Source organism: Neolamprologus multifasciatus, chromosome 23 (genome assembly GCF_963576455.1).
Source record: "Neolamprologus multifasciatus chromosome 23, fNeoMul1.2, whole genome shotgun sequence".
Classification (NCBI taxonomy): domain Eukaryota; kingdom Metazoa; phylum Chordata; class Actinopteri; order Cichliformes; family Cichlidae; genus Neolamprologus; species Neolamprologus multifasciatus.
This window is the reverse complement of record NC_140460.1, coordinates 13,683,663-13,700,787: the sequence shown is the minus strand read 5'-3', so window position 1 is coordinate 13,700,787 and position 17,125 is coordinate 13,683,663. Positions and strand designations below refer to the sequence as shown.

The 17,125-nt window shown below is 39.5% G+C and overlaps 1 protein-coding gene across 6 annotated transcripts in view; it reads left to right on the top strand.

Moving 5' to 3' along the window:
• lpp (LIM domain containing preferred translocation partner in lipoma) overlaps positions 1–17,125 on the top strand; it is a 207,297-nt gene that overhangs the window by 30,559 nt on the left and 159,613 nt on the right. For 4 of the 6 annotated variants that reach the window (XM_085152074.1, XM_085152076.1, XM_085152078.1 and 1 more), the window contains one exon: positions 1,500–1,544. The exons of the other annotated variants lie outside the window; for them this stretch is intronic. The gene's annotated coding sequence lies outside the window, so the exon portion shown is untranslated. The remainder of the gene's footprint in view (positions 1–1,499; positions 1,545–17,125) is intronic. 6 annotated transcript variants of the gene reach the window in all.

The window sequence follows — 17,125 nt, the reverse complement described above, 5'->3', positions numbered from 1 at the left end:
TTTTTTTAAAGGAATTTTTTCATTTGAATTTTGTCCTTCTTGAGAATTCATGAAATTGTTCTCACAGCATTAGTTTTTTTGTTTTTCTTTAACATCCCATCAAATATTTCACTCTTGCTTGATGTCTAATGGTAATACTTATACATTGCTAGACACAAAGTTGGTTAAATGATTTTTTTTTTTTTACCATGGGAGCTTCTTTTTAATGTGGAAAGTTTCATAAATATGAACTAAAACATGCAGCAGACATCCATTATTTCACATATATTATTACATATTATTATGAAGTAGTTGCAGTTTGTCATGTTTATTTTCCCATCTGGTGGAAGGTTTTCATAAATATAAAGCATGCAAGTTTAGTTGATGATGGTGTGTATTTGTCTGTTTGGGGGGTGGGTTGTATTTTATAAAATATACCAAGGTGCTCAGCAGTAAAACTACTAATTAAAAGTGAAAAGTAAAACATTTTGGGGGATAAAATTACTTTTGTTTGCATTTTGAACAGGCTCAGATTGTCAGACTGCATGGAAAGACTCCAAAATAGAGCTTGTTCATCAACATTATTTCCCTGGAGAAACGTCCTCAGCACCTCGTCTGCTGGTTACTTTCCATCCACGCCTGGCTGCAAAAAAAAAAAAATAAATCTCAAAATAGGAAGCATATGCTAGAACAAGGAACGCCACTTCAAGCAATACCCGTTCCTTAACATTAAGACGGCGTACAGAAACTGGAGTGAGGTTGAGAAAAGACCTAGTTGTCAATTGCTTGTTCTCAAAACACGCTACAATACTTGCAAAAACAGAAAAAGTAAGTGTGAAGGAGGCATGGATAACGATTCCCAAACTGGCGCCCACCAGTAATTATGATGCGAGTACAAAGAGATTTTTGCCATTCTGAAGGGAAAAGGGGAGTGTAGGTGTATTAATTCCTGTTCCTTCCTGCTTCCTCGACTTGGAAGTTCAGATTTAGAAAAATAGCCCCCCTCCCCTCCTTCAAAAGGAAAGAAAAAACAAGAACTGTCACATTGACTGACGCCAATCGTATGTAGCATCTGTGTTCCCACTACTGCTCCCTATAGTATATGCCACACTGTGGCAATGTGGGAAACTGACACTGTCAATTTATCAGAACAAAAGCATTCTTCAGCAAGAGAAATACACATCTTTGGGCCCTGGAGACAAAAATCATTCCACCCCCACCCTTACCTGCATCTAAACAGAATGTAGGACATTCACAACACCAGAAATAGAAATTTCAGTCACAATTATCATTTTTGAATTTATCCCCTGCAGTCAAAAGTTAGTGTTTAACTTGAGGAGTTAGAGAGAGACTTTAATGCCAACTTTTTTTTAAAGTAAACAGCTGCATGAAAGGAGATGTGGATGGATTCAAAATTGGACCATTTCAGTTTATTTCTTCAGATCTTTTCTTCTTGAAATGATTATTTATTATTTGTGACAAACTTGTTTTTATTTAAGAGGTGTGTGTTGTTTTTTTAGGTGTCTGATCCTGTAGCCCCCGCCATCACTTTGTGTCAAATTTGGGTAAGTACCCGACCTAATTTTAACTCCTCTTCCTCCTCTTCTAATGTGTTCACGGACCAGACAGGCTTCCATGAACGCTGCATGTGTTTCCATACAAAGTCTGGTTTTATTTCTTTTATTACCATACTTTATGTTAGGCATCTTACATGCATATCTACAGGAAAACTAATGCGATGCTTGATTGGTAGAGGTAGTTAATGCGGAGTGGCCGTTTTTGGTTTTTTTCTGTTTAGACATTGAACCAAAAGCCGCCTTACCTTTGTTTGTTTCTTTTATAATCAGGATGTACATCATGATGTATGTTGTGATGAATAAGTAGGATGCACATGTAACTCGGTGAGTTCTGTGTTTGTCACAAGTACACCAAATTTGGAAGTAGGAAATTTTAAAACATGTACATTTATGATTAAATAATTTGCAACTTTTTTCAATGAATGTGTAACAAATTCTAGGAAGTTTATTAGTTACAGATATTTGTGTATTATTCAAGGTATTTGCGTCATTGAAAATTGGCTTAAGGGTGTTCCCATGATGCAGTCTTAATTTAGTTAGTTAGCCTCGGTGAGGAGAAAACAGATCATGTGTTTTAGATACCAAATGTCGGAAAAATCAGGCTCCTTTTAAAAAAAAAAAGAAAAAAAAAGTGGAGCTCACAAGCCTTCAGCTCCTGTGTGCTCCTATTGTCCTGCTCTGAGCCAAACTCTGCATAGGAATTTATTTGTGATCGATTCTGATCTACAGCGAGGTTACATGGATACCTGGGAAATTTTCTGTAGGTGTGTCGTGACTTTCGACTGCATTACTTCAGCCTGAAAACAACGGTCACGTGACTCACTGTGGTGTTGTAAACAGCAATAAAAACATCAGTAAAATTATGAGATTACCTTAATTTTACCCATCCAGATCATCATGCTTTGTGTTGTTACAGTCTCCATACTACATACTTCATTATGTAATTATTTTTTTAATGAATTTATTTTTGCTAATAATGTGCACAATTGCGTTGAGTTAATTTTTAGGTGCATGAAAATGTTGAAATTGTGTTAATTTAATTTTGTACGTTTAAACAATGTAGAATTTGATCATTGGGTCCTTAATCCAAGGAGTCTTCACCCTGATATTAAGCGGTTTGATAAAATTCTTATGCCACAGGAATTTTATCTGATGTTCTCTCGTATATCCTCATGACCACACACGTCTTGAGGGAATTTCTTCACATCAGTTCACTTGATGTCAACAATGAACTGATAGATTCTGGTGATAAAAATACAACAACATGACTCCATGACGAAGGATTCAGTATTCACGTGGACATCAGTTACCAAATACCTCACTGCTTTTCAAATTATTATGCAAATAAGATTTTAACGTCATAAATATTCAGGGGTTTTTTTTCAGTTAAACTCAATGACGGTATTGTGTCTCAGGCCTCTTAGGGTCACTGATATAATTTCATAATTAGTGATGTCATAATTAGTTTGCTAGGTGAGCCCAATCAAAGGGAGCCTAGCATGCCACAGGTTTCAAACAACATCAAAAAGAAAAAAGATCTCCCTGTCGCAGAAAAGTGTCAGATGCAGTGCAGTGCCTTGGACAAGGCATGAAAGCATTAGATATTTCACAAAAAGTTTAGCGTAATCATCGTACTGTGAATGAATTTGTGGCTGATTAAGAGCACAGAGGGGTTTGTGCAGGTAAAGGCATAATGAGGACGGTTTCTGCCAGACAACTTCATCGGATTAAGAGAGCAGCTGCTAAAACACCATTACAAAGCAGCAAACAGGTATTTGAAGTAGCTGGTGCCTCTGGAGTCCCACGAAACTGAAGGTGTAGGATTGTGTAGTTGTGCATAAACCTGACATTTGGCCATCCCTAAAAAAATACAAGCAGAAACAGCTGCAGTGGGCCCAGAAATACATGAAGATTATTTTCAAACAGTCTTGTTTACCGATGAGTGCCGTGTAACCCTGGATGGTCCCGATGGATGGAGTAATGAATAGTTGGTGGATGACCAGCGTGTCCCAACGAGGCTGCGGCATCAGCAAGGAGGTGGCGGAGTCATGTTTTGGGACTGAATCATGGGGAGAGAGCTGCTAGGCCCCTGTAGGGGTGTGAAAATAACCTCATCAAAGTATGTAGTGTTTCTGACTGAACACTTTCTTCAATGGTACAAAAAGAAGAACTGTGCTTTCCGTAGCTAAATTATCTTTATGCATGATAATGCACCACCTCATGCTGCAAATAATACCTCTGTGGCATTGGCTGCTGTGGGCATGAAAGGATAGAAACTCATGATGTGACCCTCATCCTTTCCTGACCTCACCCCTATTGAGAACCTTTGCAGTATCCTCAAGCAAAAGATTTATGCGGTTCGGAGGCAGTTTACATCAAAACAGCAGCTGTGGGAGAAATATTCTAACATCGTGCAAAGAAATTCAAGCAGAAAATGTTCAAAACCTCACAAATTTAATGGATGCAAGAATTGTGAATGTTAAATGAAAGAAGGGGTCTTATGTTAACCTGTTACTTGGCCATGTTTTTAACTGAAATAACTTTTCTTTTCTTCTAATGCTGCAAATTCAACAAATTACCATTTTCACTTCTTTACAACCAATACATTTTTCAAAACTCTTTTGTGGATAATAATTTGGAACAGTGTAAATAAAATTTGAATTGTGCTGTAAAATATTTTTTTTCATTACCTCTAACGGGTGGAGGCAGATGGTTGCCCTTCCTTGAGCCAAGTTCTGTTAGTTCCTTCCTGTTAAGTACTTCCTTTCCACTCTTGCCAAGTTCTTGCTCATAGGGGTTTGTCTAATTCCTGGGCTTTTCTCTGTATTATTATAGTGTCTTTACTAGGGATGGGTACCGGTATCCGGTGCCATCATGGCACCGGTTCTGACATAAACGGTAGTAACCAGACCGAAAAGCAGCGCGCATTTCGGTGCTTTATTTCGGTGCTTTATTTCGGTGCTTTTTTTTCCTGAGCTGTGATACACTTTCTTCTTCCTTACATTTCTATTGGCGGTTGGCAAACAACTGAAAGGTGCATTACCGCCACCAACTGGTATGGAATGATACACTTTAGATTCTAGCCAATCATTTTACGTTTCGAGGATAGTAGGCGGGTCCAGGTACGTACGTTCTTTTAGAGCAGAGCTACAGATTAAAAATGCCCAAGGCAAAGCGGTCAAAAGTCTGGCTGTACTTCACAGCAAAAGATGCAAACTCAGCAGCCTGCAACAAGTGCTTTAAGCTGATACTGTCAAAGGAGGTCACACTTTAAATCCGATGAACCTAGCCCTGCCAGTGTAGCAGAAATGATGATGGCAGCAGCAGCCGTTCTTCTCTGCGTGAGTAGCTTAATGTTGTTCGTGTGTAATTTACGTTGAGTAAGCTAACCGCGTTATTAAATTAATGCATGTAACGTGAACTAGCAAACACCATCATAGCTACATGCGGCTGTCTTCTTGTTTGATGGCAGATACTCCCTTCACCCTGGCCAAAAAGGCTAAAATGACCGAAGAAAAAGTGGAAAACAGCTAAACATGAGAGGTTTTTGGACAAAGTTTGTGTTTTTTCCATTGTTTAAGCACTGCTTCCAGCCCAGAGTGATACCATATATGCCCTATACCTGCAGAAAAGACTAACATTGTTATCTTTTTACAAAAAAACAGCTGAACATGAGAGGTTTTTGGACCAATTTTGTGTTTTCCATTCTTTAAGCACCGGTTTGGGCACCATTTAAGCACCGGCACCGTTTCAAAAGTACCGGTTTGGTACCGGTATCGGATAAAACCTAAACGATACCCATCCCTAGTCTTTACCTAATAATATAAATTGCCTTGAGGTAATTGCTGTTGTGAATTGTTGCTATATAAATAATATTAAATAGAATTTAATTAAATGGCCAACTATATTCCTCTTTCTGATCTCTAGTTAACATCCTTCTTTGGATTGTGATCTTTTTGTGGAAATGTGTTTCAAATTTGGCAAAAGTGCTCAGACTGAGAGAGAGGTCAAGGAAAAAGGTCATTTTGACCTCAAGAAATGTTTTTTGTTGATGTTTTTGTGACATATTGAGTAGGGATGGGTATCATTTAGGTTTTATCCGATACCGGTGCCAAACCGGTACTTTTGAAACAGTGCTCGAACCGGTGCTTAAAGAATGGAGAACACAAACTTTGTCCAAAAACCTCTCATGTTTAGCTGTTTTTTTTGTAAAACGATAACAATGTTAGCCTTTTCTGCAGCTATAGGGCATATATGGTATCACTCTTGGCTGGAAGCAGTGCTTAAACACACAAACTTTGTCCAAAAACCTCTCATGTTTAACTGTTTTCCACTTTTTCTTTGGTCATTTTAGCCTTTTTGGCCAGGGAGTATCTGCCATCAAACAAGAAGACAGCCGCATGTAGCTATGATGATTTTTGCTAGTTCACCTTACATGCATTAATTTAATAACGTGGTTAGCCTACTCAACGTAAATTACACACGGACAACATTAAGCTACTCACGCAGAGAAGAACGGCCGCTGCTGCCATCATCATCCGTCATCATTTCTGCTACACTGGCAGGGCTAGGGGCCAGGACTCTACTCTTCGGGTTTTTGGGGGATGTTGCTAATTCCGGGTCCGATAACAGGCACCACACCCGCAGTAGGTACGGTGCATTTCTCGGCATTAAAAAACCCCCGCTATGCGTCGCCAGGTGTTTCATCAGATTCGAGGTGTTACCTCCTTTGCACACCTTGTCCAGTCACCTTAAAGCATTTGTTGCAGGCTGCCTAGTTTGCATGCAGCCAGACTTTTGACCGCTTCGCCTTGGACATTTTTAATCTGTAGCTCTGCTTTAAAAGAACATGCGTACCTGGGCCCGCCTACTATCCTTGGAAACGTAAAATGATTGGCTAGAATCTGAAGTGTATCACATCTCAGGAAAAAAAAAAGCACCGAAATAAAGCACCGAAATGTGCGCTGCTTTTCGGTCTGGTTACTACTGTTTATGTCAGAACTGGTGCCATAATGATACCGGTACCCATCCCTAATCTTGAGTATTAGTATACACGAGTTACAATTCCATTTAATAACCATTAAGGCCCATAAGCCTAGAGAATGGGTGATATTGGTCTCGCAACTACTTGTTGGAAACCACCTGCCAACCACTGGCTGGAAACCATAAACCAACAGCTGGTTGGCTACCCCTGTTTGTAAACCACTGGTTGCGAGGGTTAAATGTGTAATCCATAACAAGTGGCAAGTAGTTGCTGAAGGCAATCTCTGTTAAATTGATTGCTAAAGCCCCTTTCACACAGGCCTAGAAGACCGTTCAGTGAACCTTAGGCAACAGTTGCTTGCTAAGGAAAAGTGTGTACAATGTGAATGGTTGGCAAGTCATTGCTGGTAGTTGCAAGTAGTCCGTAGGGAAAAACTGGTCATAGTGTGGTTTACAGCGCTGGACCAATGGTTGTTTTGATTGTTTTGGAAAGTGCAGGTTGCAGCTGTAAGGCACAGCTTTGTTTTTGAAGCTCCAGGTCTGGCACTTTTCCAGTTTCACTAAAGCTCAGAAAAGTGTGAGTGTGTGCAGGTAAGTCGTTGTATTACATGTAGACTACGAGTGACTATGGCTGCAGGCAACCAAAGCAATCAAAAGGAGGTTTTTGAGGCACCACCCTCTTTGCAAAAATGTTTCAAATCAAAATGATGAGACCTGTTATTAATTAAGTGTTGTCGCAAAGTTTTTTGCTGCTCATTAAGTATGCACTTGGTGTATTAGTTAAGGCCTACAGTATCTCTTTGTCTTTATCTCCTGATTAGCTGCCTCTTTGTTGGCATTATTTCTGATAAGCTGCTGAGAACTCCTTTAACATCCACATCAAACTTGTGTTTCTGTCTTCTGATAACACTAATGGTTCTCGCTGTAATTGATTTCAGTCAGATGCAGTTTATTGATTGATCAGTGCTTCAGTCACACTTCTGCGTCTATAATCCCAGTGGAGATGTGCAAGCCTGACTCCCCCCCCCCCCCCAAACCTGTTGCTTGAATTGTTTTAGATCACCTGAATTCACTTTTAAGTCACTTTACTTCTATTAAGCAGCAAATACAGTTTCACAGAAATTTCACAAATCGTAAAAGCAGACGTTAAGATAAGCTCTGAGGTGTCTGTGCTTAACAAAGCATGCACTGTTGTTGAAAATCAAAATTTGATATATTTTTGAAACAGATGGCAAGGAGCTCATGTGGGAACTTGAGCTTTTCTTCACTGAATATGAAAATGCTGAACAGGTGGTCCAAGAAGCTTCATTCCCTACTGCAGCTTTCATTAACTGACTTTCATTCTTCTAGTAATAATACGCTTATTCTGGCCCTTAGAGAGGGGCAGACAAAAAAGCTGCTGCTTTTTTTTAGGTAAGACATGGAAAAAATTGAGGCCTTGGTATATAGTATTAGACATCAGCATCACCCAAAATCATGTGACACACGTGCAAGATTTTTAATGATCTGATAAGCATCCAAAATGTGTTTCATTTGCTTCATAGTTGTTTCCAGGTCTTTTTAGTGGTTATGTGAAATACCTTGCAGTGGGATTTGTTCTACAGCTGGTTCTTTATCACTCTGCATAGGCAGAGCTGCATAAGTCCCACCGATTGTGATTGTTCAGCACAGAAGCTGTGCAAACAGAAGTATATAAAGTTATTTACATTTTTTAAAAGTAGCAGACACGGTTCCTCTGTGGGTCCTGAGCAGGGGTTCAAGTGGGAATTGGCTTGTAGGGGGAACCCCAACATTTGGAGAGGTGGTGCAGTGTTGGGTAAAGAATTGCGCAGAAAAAATTTGTTTAATAATTTGTATTTTTAGCGCTTTTAGATTTTCCTTTCTGGACAGGCTGTTATCATCTGATGTGCTGCTGTTTTGAGATTTACTGCTCTTTGTGGATTTAGACAACTGAATTCAGCGAGATAAAAGCAGATGTTGCATGAGCTAATATGGCTCCTTTGCAGTCCCTCGACATAAATTATAAAAGGTAGAATGTGGTGAGTGAAACTAAACACTAACGGCTTAAATTGATTTCCCTTGATCTAACCTTGTGGTAACCTTTGACACCAGAGTTTGCTCCGCACAGTTCCTTATGGTGCATCCCTGTAAAGTGTACTGCAGTAGTGCTTTACACATTCGCCTGTTTGATTCTGGGAGGAGACACAAATCCCAGGAAAGTCAGAAAATCTACCAAATCGAACATTTGGATCTACCCGCTGTAGTGACCCCGTGGGAACGAGGGAGGAGCCAAAACTAGCTTCTTGATCAAATGTCCCTTAGCTGAGCACTCCTTATTTTCGCAAATGATCTCTCATCCTCTGCTTTCTTCTCTTTCTTTCATCTTTCTGTGTGAAATAGTGAAAGATGTGAAGTTGACACACAGGAAATAGAGAAACCTTAGCTTTAGTCAGCTGACAGATTCAGTTTTTCATTGCTGAGATCTGTTGAGCTGTTTGTAAAGTTGCATCTGAAATGATCAGCTACGTTACTATGGTCACGCTCGCTCCTCTTCAGCAGAGCGAGCTACGTGAAGAAGTGCCATGAACGTATGACTGGGATAAGTTTAGGGTGGAAGACGTTTATTATTTTCTGATTTGTTGAGTATGATTGTGACTAGGGATGGGTACCGGTATCCGGTGCCATGATACCGGTACTTTGCATCTTTTGCTGTACTTTACAGCAAAAGATGCAAACTCAGCAGCCTGCAACAAGTGCTTTAAGCTGATACTGTGATACTGTCAAAGGAGGTAACACCTCAAATCCGATGAAACACCTGGCGACGCATAGCGTTTTTTTTAAAAGCCGAAAAATGCGCCGTATTTGATAGCTTGCTGCGAGACCTCACATCGAGCACATCTACGGCGGGTGTGGTGCCTGTTATCGGACCCGAAGTAGCAACATCACCCAAAAACCCGAAGAGGAGAGTCCTGGCCCCTAGCCCTGCCAGTGTAGCAGAAATGATGACGGATGATGATGGCAGCAGCAGCCGTTCTTCTCTGCGTGAGTAGCTTAATGTTGTTCGTGTATAATTTACGTTGAATAGGCTAACCACGTTATTATATTAATGCACGTAAGGTGAACTAGCAAACACTGTCATAGCTACATGCAGCTGTCTTTTTGTTTGATGGCAGATACTCCCTTCACCCTGGCCAAAAAGGCTAAAATGACCAAAGAAAAAGTGGAAAACAGTTAAACGTGAGAGGTTTTTGGACAAAGTTTGTGTTTTTTCCATTGTTTAAGCACTGCTTCCAGCCAAGAGTGATACCATATATGCCCCATAGCTGCAGAAAAGGCAGAAAAACATTGTTATCTTTTTACAAAAAAACCAGCTGAACATGAGAGGTTTTTGGACCAATTTTGTGTTCTCCATTCTTTAAGCACCGGTTTGAGCACCGTTTAAGCACCGGCACCGTTTCAAAAGTACCGGTTTGGCACCGGTATCGGATAAAACCTAAGCGATACCCATCCCTAATTGTGACAGAAGCAAATCTAGGCTGCTGATTACAAAACATTAACAAGCTTTATATTATTATGCATTAAGGTGTCTGACATTAACAGAGTAAATTTCTCATTAATTGAAGGTGCTGGGCAGCTATTCTGGATTTTTAATCCCGCTCATGTGATACCTGGCTTGCTAGAATACCATCCTAGGAAGTGTGCACCGTTGATACAGTTCCCCTCTTTTTTTTTTTTCTCAGAGAGATGATGCATTATTTTTAACATGCAGAGGACTAAGTGACTGTTTCAAATTTATTTAATAGATGAAAAACATTTACATCCCGTTTTAAATTTAATTTTACACGCGTTAATTTGGAAGTTCTGAATAAAACAATATGTAATAATTGTACCTGTAAAGCTTCATCTAAAATAGTTGTTGAAATCTGTTTCCTTTCAAAATGTTCTTTAAGCCATCGTTTGAAAACTAAATTAGCAGCAGCTGCCAAAAGTGCTGAACATTTAAGGTGGGATTTGACTCCAATCAAATGTTTTTTCTAAGATAAAGTAGTGCAAACCTGCCTTTACACAGAGATTGGTTTCATTTCTCCTTCAATAGTAAAGGATCACAGAAGCAGAAAAGTGAGTTGATGGATACCACTGCACACGACCGGGCCACAGCGCTGGTGTAAATTTAACTTGCCGGGGATGCTTCTTGGTTTCTCACACTGTTTGTTTGGATTGCTGGCTCACAGTTTGGCTGTTTGGGCCAGATTCTTGAAGCACACATCAAATCGACGGATGACTAGTGAGGCTGGCTGCCAGCTGAATTTCAAGAACAGTTTAGCTTCACAGTAGAATATAAAATGCTTAACTCTTTGTTGAGCCAGAGACGGGCTTTCTTTGACTCATTTCCGTGAAAGGACTTTATATAAATGGATAAATCCTTCAGGTTTTACTGGACTCTCCGGGGAACTGCATCAGGGAAGTTATGTTATGTCCTCTGTATGAATTGTTGTGGTCTCTCGTTCAATAGTCATGAATCGCAGCACCAACGATTGTTCTGTTTTTATTCTTCATGTTCCTCCCAGTCCTAATACCATCCTACCCTATGTAGAGAAATCACAGCACCTGAATGGAGGCATCTTTTTAGAAAAATATAAGTCCTACCTCTGAATCGTTTCCCTCTTTACATTCTCTCCAGAGCTTTTCCAACCTCATAGGTTTGGCAGCATGCTATATGTGCATTTATTGTTAAAAGCTTTCATGACTGAAACAAAACCCCATGTAGAAAATCTGATCCAAACATGTTTGCTTGGTTTTAGCTTATTATATCTGAAACAAGTGCTTCACTGCTCATATCAAGCCAGTAAATTGTATTTTATTGGCTACTACCTAAACCTATTTTTTCTCATATGCATATTGATATGATTTATGTTCATATGATGCATGAGTAGCACAAAGTCACACATTGTTTTTTTTTACCTGGAAAAGCATAAAACATGGCCATCCAAAACAGTCAAGATGACCACAACTAAGCGCATGAAGGTTTTTGTGCCCACTTGACATGCCATACACCAAAGAAACCCTCAGATTTGGTGATCTGTTTAAGCTGCAGTGTTTCCCAGCTATTCCTCTGATATGTCAGTGCCACTTTAGAGATGCTGGGGCGATGAGACTAATGTAGGCTCCGGGAGGATTTTTACTCATCACTCCCCTATTTCTCTGTGTGTGTTGTGTTTGCAGGGAGCGATAGGCTCAGAGCCTAGATGAGAAACCTTGTAATGATATGTGAGCTGCCTCACTGCTGTGTAGGCACGTTACCACATGGTTGGTTCCATTGAAAAAGTGTTTTAAGTATCCTGTTATTCATTGTTTCTTGTAAATGTTCAGTGGAGGCGAGTCCTGCCGGCTCTGACAACCTTGTGCCCACATTTGACCAAATATTATACAGAGCAACGGCACAGGAAAACAAACTTTCCTCTTCAGCCGTCTGGCAAACATCAACAGCACCTTGTTAAAGCAGCAACTGCAATGACTGGACTTTATTAATTTGCATTTTTTTAATTATGGGGCAATGAAAAGTCAGGCCCCACCTAACTCTCCTCAGAATATTTAATGAAAATTTTACCTTCATATTTTGAATATTTCCTTAGTTACAGGCTCTTGAAGTACAAGGGGCAGACTGAAATTTTGCACTTTTTAACTTTATTCCAGCATTTCTGATACTGATTTCTGCTTATTACAGTGATTTGATGAGTTGGTATCCAAATGCTAATTAAAAATGACACCTTTCATATGCTATTGCTTATTCTGAGAAGCCATCCCTGACGCTTTTTGCTGATATCGCCCTTGAAAATGTACCCAAAATGCATTTTTTTAAAAAGTTTTCTCCAGCAGAATCTAAGAAAACAGATCAAACTTCCGCTGTATCAATGCTTGTTTCTGTTCCTCAGCGTCACAGACATTAAGCTAGTGCAGTTTATTTAAACCACGATATATCTCATGATACTGAAGCTCAACGTTGGTTAGAGATAAACCACTGAACAAAAACCGTATTTTGGCTCTAAATTGCGACAGTTGGAGTGGGTGTAAAATTGATTTGGCTTCAGTTTTTTTTAAAGGAGCTCTAATGTGTTTGTCAGCACTCAAAGTTTCATGTACATATCCCCTGTACTTATGAAGGCATGGCGGATCAGAAATGCCCGCAGGGCCTGTAACTGAAGAGAAATTGCATTTGGCTTCATCTAAATAAACTGAAGTTATTGTTCCCCCTCAAAAAATAAAAATCAGCTGATTCTGAGGGATGTCAGGTGGGAACTCTTTTTAGATTTTGTTGATTATATACGGAATGACCCTTTGAATGTTTATCACAATGATACGAAACAAAACTGTGGCCAAAATGGGAGATTGTTGTTTTGTAAGGATTTTCAGGCAGATTTTCTAAATAACTCGAGGTGAGCTTTAAGTTGTTTAAGACAGACATAAGTATGCACTAATGAGAGTCTTTATAATTTGATTATTATGGTGGATGTCATGTTATCAGGCCTTATGACTTCCTTAAATATGTGGAATTCCTTATTTTGAGGAATGTACAGTCGGCACTAATGACTTAATCGTATAAAGTCATTTCTTTTTTCTCTTTTTTCTAAGAAATGAAACATTTTCCTTAAATATCCTATGTAAAGACACTCTTGCATGATGTCTTTAAATGCTTATTTTTTTACATGTAAAACAAGGAGAAAGCTTGTTTTATTGTTAAATTTAAGTTTTTGTTTTGTTCTTTGCTTTTTTCATTCCTAATCAAACGTAATCGTTCTCGTACCTGACAGCTTTAGTCTTGCGTCAGCATGTTTGAATGCCCCGCGTGGCCTGATTGGACGGTCGAGAACAACAACATACAAACGCTGTTGAACAGAAATTTGTTTGGTTTGCTTACATGGAGCCTGAAGTGTTTTACATTCATAAGCACTGCTTAACGGAGAGCTGCAATAGCGCTGTTGTGGTATCTATTACCATGGGATTGTGTGCCTCATTAACATCAAATTTGGCAGATTTGGATGAATGAGGCTGAGAGTGCAGTCATGTCACAGGGGTAATCTTTCTCACTTGTTTTCCATTTTCGTTCCTGCCTGCTCACCTCTTCTTCATTTCTTTCTTCACTCTTTCAGCCTAAAAAAAACAACAACAACTCATCATTAGAAAGAGATTCTGCCCAGACCAGCCTCAGCAGATAAGACTCAGTGAGTTATGATGGCCGAGGTGGACATGGCCAAGTGGTCAGCGTGAGATTACACTGCATCTGAAATAAATATTTACTTGAGATATCTGTCCTGAAGATGTTATCGCACACAGGAACGCCGAGGGCAGATACTCTGTCACACGCTGTTGGTTCATGCCGTCTTAAAGCTGAATGGACCAGACCCAGAGACACTTTATTCAAAAACCATTTGTTTGTACTGGACAGAGTAGATTTAATTTCTTTTTCACAGGTATACTTTGTACTTTTAGACTTGCAGGTCCTACATCATTTCATACTCCACGTGACTGATAATGCTGCTAATAAATTGGAGTTTTAGTTGCCAAAATTTTAAGGTTAGTCCAGAAATGAATGGACAATGTGATGTCTGTGAAGCCTTGCTGCAGCTCCTGGGGGTGCTGAGGTCACGTTGTAGTACTTTTACAACTGTGCACATCGTTGGTTTATTCAAGACTGATTCGAGTATTTTTGTGTTGTTACTTTATCAACGGGCAGTGCACAACAGAGGTGAAGGAAATGCAGTAGGGGTGGAGTGGGTGGGGACGAGTGTCAGGGTGATTTGGGACAGCAAGAGTGAAAGGAAGGTTTACGAGATGGTAGTGAGACGGACTATGATGCATGGTTTGGAGTCCGTGGTGCTGACGAAAAGACAGGAGGCTGAGCCAGAGGTGGCAGAGCTGAAAATATTCTGGTTTTCAATGGGAGTGAGCAGGATGGACAGGATTAGAAGTGAGAACTTCTGCCAGGCAGGAGGAAAAGAGGTTTGTGGATATAGTGAAGGAGGGTTGATGTGACACAGGGCGAGATGGAGGCAGATGATCCATTGTGAGGACCCATCAAGAGTGCAGCTGAAAGAAGTAGTAGTGTCATAACACTGTTTCTGTATGACTCCTTTCATTGCCAAAATAAAAATCAAACTGTGTCTTCAGCAATGTTTGCATTCCTGCGAATGCACAGGTAAAACTCTGATCCTCTTCAAAATCAAACATTTCTGGTCAAATTCCAAAGCAAAGTGTGTTAATTGCTAATTCTCTAGTGGTGGACTGTGTTGATGTTTGTGTGAGCATCATTAGGGTCAGCCGTGTTAGCACGTTTGCAGAAATTATATGTGAAGCATAAAAAAATCCATCAAAATAAAATAAAATGAAGAATCAGTCAGTCCCCTCTGTTTTCTCCATAATTAGGACAAAATACTGATTTATCAGAGGGTGGTTGAGATGTGATATAGTGTGTATCTATCTTTGATCTCACTCATATTAAAAAATTAATTATTAAATAAAATAGTGAAAAGGGTCTCTGCCAATATTGTGTTTTTAGATGTTATATGTTCTAGTTTAATTGTAGCATTTGGTATTTTGGCAGTGATGTTTTTTTTTTAAAGTCACAGATATTAATATCTACTGTATATTGTCTAAAAATCGTTCAGTTGGCCTAGCTTGAATTACAAAATAATAGGGAAAATTCAGCTTCTGCTTGCACCTCTTTTTTTTTTTCTTTTTTTTTTTTTTGCTTTCTTTTCACAGTTGCTTTTTTGAATAATTAATTTCAAACATTTTTTCATTACAGCACTGACAGTTAGGCTCTTATATTCTCAAACCAAACCAAGAAGACTATCTGTATCTGATTTTGTCTCACTTAGAGGTAAAAAGCTGGTTAAAATCAAGTGCTTTCATGTACAGATTTAATACACTGGAGTCTTAATTTACAGTACCTCAATTATCAAGAGCTGTAATAGCTCAGAGAGCAAACTTTACAACAGCTACAAGGACACTCTCACTAGCAAGGAGCATATTTAGAATGCGGACACAGTCAGCATGAATCTATTTCAGTGAATCAATGCTGCTCTGTCGACAGGGAGGGACCATGCACCTTAGCACAGCGATGGAAAATAATTGTGTATTGAACTGCCGTATGATAGAGCAATTGTAGCCTTTATACAGAGCTCTGCAGCTGGTTTGATTGTTGCCATCACACTGCATGTTTACACACTGAGGATAAAGGAGTGCTCTTAAACAATTACTGCAGCTTTCCACGAGAAACTGGAGCACAGGAGGATGCACAGCTGAGCCGCGATCACCTTCTGCACGGAAAGTGAAGAGCAGAAAACAAGTAAATAAGACGTGCTTAAGAGGAAAAGATTAGATTAAAACAAGCCCAGAGTGATTAAGAGAGCTGACATAGATACCTTGGTTGGATTTTTGGATGTGCCAGTGAGCGGGTTTTGGATTAGTTGGAAGCAGCAGGAACACGTAAACAGCAGTAGCCATCAGTCAATTAAGTGTAAAGCCTCCCAAAAACAACTAGTTTAAATTTGCTTTTCATTTAATCTTCTTTGAGTGCCAGCGAGAGTCACAGCGCTGCAGAGTGAGCAGTGAGAGATTAAGAAAGAGTCCAAACAACTGGGCACGAGGACTAAAAGCAGCCCCTCTCATGCTGCACAGATGCTTCTGGCCAAGCAGGATTTCAGCACTTTGTTTTTGTGCAGGAGTTAGACAAACATCTGATTTCTTTTAACAAGTTATCCGCGGACGAATCGCGGATGTCCAGATGTATCCAGATTTTAGATTTACTCAGCTGCCTACATTTCACCACTCAGCCAAGGCTATTCAAAATCATCATTTGAAGAGGGGAAAAAAACACGCTGGTGATCTGATCTGTTTGTCAGATCGATCAGTAAGAAAATCCCCGAGACTCCCCGGGTCCTCATCAAGCGTGGCTGCAAATCTCTCTGCGGTGTTCACAGGTGTGAATGCAAATAATCAAATCACATTTACAGCACGAGAAGAACAAACCCTCCTGACCTCGAACGTTTCACAAACAAGGAAGTACTCCTCATTAAAAGCAGACATTGTGTCTTGCAGGTTTATATTGAATAATGTTCAAATCGTCATCTTTTCAGGGACATTGGGCTGATTAAAAGCAAAATTTAGGATTTTTTAGTTTTTCCAAAAACATGGCGATTTCCCTTTAGGCTCCATCCTGCCAGCAACTTTAACCAACAAGGGATTTTTCTTATTTTTACATGTGAAAGAAAATCCTCAAATTCAGTCAGTAAGAATCCCATTATAAGGCCTAAGCTACCAGTCTAATTTTCTTAGGGCTAAGAGTCACTTTAGAAATGTTCAAATCCATCAAGTCTTTTTTACTCATCATCAGGCCAGAGTGAAAACAACTCAATCAAAACTTCACATTTTTTCTTTTCTCAAGTAAGAAAGAGAGAGAGTGAGCGAATAATAACCTCACACAATCAAACTCTGATACTATTGAACCTGTTTAAAAAATCTCTTTTTATAACTACCACTATAACTAAGTGGAGATACAAACTGTGATGTTAAATGTCTTTTATTTG